At 42.6% G+C, this 5848-nt stretch overlaps 1 pseudogene; it reads right to left on the reverse strand.

The window, feature by feature from the left end:
- Window positions 1-3566: 3566 nt before the first annotated feature.
- On the reverse strand, window positions 3567-4361 carry LOC102876575 (annotated as a pseudogene).
- Window positions 4362-5848: the final 1487 nt, after the last annotated feature.

Here is a 5848-nt window from a genome sequence, read left to right on the forward strand (position 1 = left end):
GCACGATTAAATCTTCTGGGCTTCCCATTCTTCTCAGAGTCAGCCACAGTTTGTTATGATCCACAGTCAAACGCCTTTGCATAATCAATGAAACACAGATAGACATTCTTCTGGTATTCCCTGCTTTCAGCCAAGATCCATCTAACATCAGCTACAATATCCCTAGTACCACGACCCCTTCTAAACCCAGCCTGGACTTCTGGCAGTTCTCTGCTGATGTGCTGTTCCAGTCGTTTTTGGATAATCTTCCAATGTGGGTTGTTTTACAGCTCGGAAATCCACATGCAAGGCAGAGATGAAGTAAGGAACTGCTTATGAAGTTTTCTGGCAATTCCAATAATAAGAAATAGTGAGAAGAGTTGGGACCTCAGAAGGCTTTTAGGACCAAATAATAGGCTCTTGTGTACAGGAGAAAATTAATATACTTACCAGTAATGTAGCTGTGTTGATTTTTAAATTCAGGTGGAATAGACTCAAGAACAAATTTTGATTCCTGTGGATTTGATTTGACCTTCTTCAGCTTTACTTGAACTTGCATATGAGTAGTTAATGGTCTGTTCCAACATCAGTTCCTGGCCTAGTTTTCACTACTGATACTGAACTTCTCCAGTGATACTTTCCACAGATATAATCAATCTGATTCCTCTTCTCTCTCTCTCTCTCTCTCGAGAGAGAGAGAGAGAATGTGTTGATTCAAGCTCCTACTGCCTTTGTAAGACAGAGTTGAACTTCTCTATAGGTTTCCAAAGCTGTCAAGCAGAATGTTACGTTTCTCCTGATGAGTGTCTAGTGGGTTCAAAGGGCTGAGCTTCCAATTAATCAATGATTGCTTTAACCACATCACCACAGCATTTCTTAAAGTCATTCTAATGGGTGTGAAGTACTATCTCAGCATGAATTTTATTTGCATCTCCTTCATGATCAATAGGAGTACTTGGGTAATACAAGTGATTAAGTCTCAAAGCTTAGAAATTCAAATCTACCTCATGACACCCCAGAAAAAGGCATAGCAATCTACTCCAAAAAAAAAAAAAACCTCAGTCACTGACAACTCTATGCAGCACAATTCTACTCTGATACATGTGGGTCATGGGCTGGAGTTAATGTGATGACAATTGGTGGCAGTGGCGAATGACCTGTGACACTGAGTGTACGTTCATGCACTCAACCATACGTACACGATCTTTGGAGAAATATTTTTCATGTGCTTTGCCTACTTTTAAATTTATTTTCTTGACAGAATGTTAATCTCTTGCTCTCTTAGTGTATTTCCTGGTTTACCCTCCTCTTCTGAATCCAATCATTGACCTCTGGTGATAGCCACACGCCAAGGAGTGTGTTGGCTTTCAGAGAAAGGAGTCGAAACTAGGCAGTTATGGTAACACTGATACCAGGCTGTGGTACCAGTGAGTCTCAGGAGCCCTTCCCAACCATATCAGAGCTTCTTACTCTGGGAGTGCGAGCATCCTGGAGATGATCTGTCCACCTATCCTGGGAGATAGAAAAGACCTAGAAAGCGACCACAAGGTGGCGCTGTTCCCACAGTCCTCCCTCCCGGGTGAACTTGGATTACACTTGGACCTAACACAAATAGTACAGAATTTGGAAGACGTTTTCCCAGGAACTGCTCTTGAATTTCTTTCACCTGCCACAGATTGTTCAGATTCAGGAATTCTGTTATGAAAAATGGTCATCTCTGAGTGTACACTTCGAATAAAAGTCAGGCAGGTTACGAACTCAGGAGCCATTCTCTCATAAAAGTAAAAGGCCCTTGTGCAAACCTAATGTATTCAAGAGCCAGGCGCCCACAGGGATTGACAGGTTCGTGGGTGAACACCCAAGATCAGAGCCAGTGACGTTACCGCGGAGGTTTTTGCCTGTTTGTTTTAACTAAAAACAAACTTAACACAGAAGCACAGTGTGTAACACAGAGGGAGGGAGATATATGGCTCATCTGATGGTGAATGCAGAACTTCCACCAGATAGTGAACGACCTTCAGAATATCTAGTTCTAGTAGATTTTGTAGGAGAGAAAGTGGAGATCCAGAGAAAGCGGAGATCTAGAGAGGAGAAACATCTCGGACACATTTTAAAAATTCTAAATTTAAATCTAAGTCCTAAAACCAAGTGTTTGCACTGAGAAAGGAGACATTTCTATTTCTCTAAATTATGCCCAGACTCCTTTCCAGTGGCAAAAGTAACCCAGGACAGGATGGCAGTCATGCATGCCACCTCCCCCAGCTCTGTTTATTTCAAACCGTGCTGCCTCCATTGTCCTGGCTGCCCCACAATGATGCTGAGAGTTCCACAGGATGAGCAGATAGCCATGGATGGCAGGGAGAAGCCAAGGCACAAAGAGAGCGCTTGACATTGTCACAGTGAGTGAGTAGCAATTAAAAAAGTGAAAAGGCTAGCATCCAGGGCCCTGTGACAAGTCTGCACAATGGTCAAGAGCTTGAGTTTCTGTTAGGCTGGGGGGAGGTGTATTTAAAATAGAAGAAAAGAGAAGGTTGTTATGTGTTGGTGCTCATATCTTTTCCTGAGGACAGCTACAACAAGTACAACAAAGCTGGTGACTAAAATAACAGAAATGTACCCCCTCACAGAGGAACTTTGGTAGTGTAATGCTTTATGTATTGCTTTGTTAGCTGAAAGGTCAGCAGTTTGAATCCACCAGCTGCTCTGAGGGAGAAAAAGAAACAGTTTCCTCTCATGCAATTTTCAGCTTCAGAAATCTTAATGGTGGGTCTGATTCAATGGTGAGGAGAGAGAGAGTCTCTTGAGTTCTGAAGGCTAGAAGGATGAAGTCAAGGTGTCAGCAGGACCAGGTGCTAGAAGATTCTAGGGGAGAATCCTTTCTGGTTTTTCCTATGAGAAGACACTAAAAAGTGTCTCCAGGCTCTCTAGAGATGGTTTAGTCTATATGTATTCACATTGCAAAGCAAAACGCTACATCTCTCTAGTAGTTCTGATCCAAGGATAAAGATGGGCAATCTCCAGCCACGTGAATTACAGCCTCAGAAACCCAGCAAAGGGTCAGCTATGAGTTCTTTCTGACCCAACAGTAATGAGTTTCAGGCTTTGGGTCCAGGCATTCTTTAACCGATAGATGCATCACTCTAATTTCTACTTCTGTCTTCACATGGTCTACCCTTCTATATGTCTGTGTCTCAACCTCCCTTTCTTTCCTCTTAGGATACTATTCTTCTAGAATTGAACTCACCTCTTGGTTAAACGTTCAATCAAATGAGACAGGGAGATGTGGAAGTAGGGAAGTACTTTCTCCTTAGAACAATTGGCATAAGATTATAGGGGTAGCATTTGCTCAGGATAAGGTTCAGAAGGCAAAGAGGGATCAGAAAGAAGGACCAATGGAAATTAGCAACACAGGGCAGGAGTGAGAAGAGTGCTGTTACATTCTGAGCACGGCCATCAATGCGGCAAAGCAAAAGTTGTCTAAATTGTTGAATGAAAAATAATTTCCTCTGTAAACTTTTACTCAAATCATAGTAAAAAATTTTTTCACAAATAATAATTTTTATTTGTAATTATTAAAAGGCTGGATTTTAAACAGATTCCTGAACTGGTGGCTCATAACCATCAGCTCGTTCAACTTTTGCACCTGTCTCATCTCCACTAGCTTTTCCAGAGCTACCACCTTCACCATGAAGCTCCATGAGTTTGCCCAACTCAAACTTGGGCTTCTTGAGCCTTTTTACTTTCCTAACAAATACATCATGGAGAGGATAAATAGACTGGCAAGCCTTTTCTATGTCTTTTACAATGCTGTCTGGAATCAATTTATTGACCACCTCTTTCAAGTCATTTGTCTGCACCTCTCAGGTCATGATTTCCATCATTTTCTTCTGGATTTGGCGGACCTGTTGGTGCTGAGCATAAGATGTCTTCCGAATCTGATTGTTGCATTTTTTTGTAAAACCAACACAAAATAGACGGAGCAAATAACCATCGGTGGTTTTGACATCAACATGTGCTTCAATCATGGTCTGCCATTTTTTGACCATGGAGCACATTTTGTCCCGGGTAAGATCCATGCCATGGAAGTTGGTGAGGCAGTTTTTGTCTTGAACATCCTCAGTAATTAGCTTGAATTTTCTAAACGCACCTTCGTCATTTTGCAAATCAGCAAGGCTCACTTCAAAAACACGACCCTTGAGTCCATCAGATGCCATTTTGGTTCCTTGAGTCCTTGTGACTAATGTCTTCCCAATATTTCTTATACTGAACATTGCTGGCACCTTTACATCATACCAATCTTTCTTAGAAAATGGATCAACCACTTTCTTCTTGGCTCCTTTTTTGCCACCTTTTGTAAGGCGCTTGTTCTTGCTGACCGCCATGGTGGTGCTGAAGGAACGAAAAGGTAAAATTTTTTTAAAGTAAGAAAATACATCAGTCATTGGACTTAGGGCCTGTCATAAATCCAGGATGCTTCCATCTCAAGATTCTGAACTAATTACATGTGCAGAGACCTCATTTCTGTATGAGGCCTCATTCTGCAGTCCTAGGTATACAGGAATTTTGGAGGGATGTTGTGCCACATTACAGTGCTTAAGCTGATGGGAGGAAACGTGAAAATGAGATAAGACACTTGAATACCTTGTTGTTGTTGTTGTTATGTGCCATCGAGTCACCTCATAGTGACCCTATGTACAACAGCCCTAAACTCTGCTCTGTCCTGTGCCAGCTTCACTGTCTCCAACACACCCATCCTGATTAGCACAGTCACTGAATCAATCCACCTCATAGAAGGCCTCTCCTCCTGTGCTGTCCTTCCACCCTCCCACTCATGATATCCCTCTCCAAAGACTGTTCCCTCCTTGCAACATGTCCAAAGTATGTCAGACGAAGCTTCAGGATTCTTGCCTCCAAGGAGCATCCCAGTTTAACCCTCTCCAAGATGAACCTGTTTGTTTTCCTAGCAGTCCATGGTATATTCAATACTCTTCTCCGGCACCACAGCTCAAAGACATCAATTTTCCTTCTATCATCCCTAGTCATTATCCAGCTCTCTGATGCATAGCAAATGATTGCAAAGACCATGGCCTCTATCAAGCACACCTTAGTCTCCAGAGTGACACCATTGCTCTTCAATACTCTAGAGAGGTCCCTAACAGCAGACTTTCCCATCGCAGTACATCTTTTAATTTCCGGGCTCCTGGTGCCAAGAGTGTTGACTGTGAAGCCAAGCATATTTCTATCTCCAGGGTCAGGCATAAGAGTCACCACATTGCAGGGCTTTCTGTATTCACAGTATAGCTACATGTGACCAGGGGCTGCCATACTGGATTGTTGGTGTGTGCCAGTGAGCCGGAACTGACTCATAGCTGACTTTCCAGCAGGGTTTCAGAGGCTGCACATCATTCAAAGGAGGTTGCTCATCTTTCTCCCACAAAGCAGCTGGTGAATTTGAACTGTGTGCCTTTGGGTTAGCAGAGAAGAACCTTATTTCTAGACCACCAGTGCTCTTCTAACCATATTAGATAGTGCTCCCTAGCCATACTGGATAGTGCTGCTCAAATCAGTCACAAAAATGATCAGGAGGCAGAGACTACCAGAACAATGTTTACTTGTGTTGTATAGAACTATGCAAAGCCATTCAACTGTGTGGGTCTTAACAAATTATGGGTAACATTGAGAAGAATGAGGATCCCAGAACACTATGCCTAGAGTTGTAGCCTTTCTCCATATCTATTCAGTCTGTATGCTGAGCAAGTAGTTCAAGAAGCTGGACTAAATGAAGAAGAATGTGGTATCAGGACTGGAGGAAGACTAAGCAAAGGCCTGTAGTATGCAGATGATATAACCTTGCTTACAGAAAGTGGAG

This window comes from Elephantulus edwardii, unplaced genomic scaffold (assembly GCF_000299155.1).
Source record: "Elephantulus edwardii isolate Elephantulus edwardi_28Jun2011 unplaced genomic scaffold, EleEdw1.0 scaffold00044, whole genome shotgun sequence".
In the NCBI taxonomy this organism is placed as follows: Eukaryota; Metazoa; Chordata; class Mammalia; order Macroscelidea; family Macroscelididae; genus Elephantulus; species Elephantulus edwardii.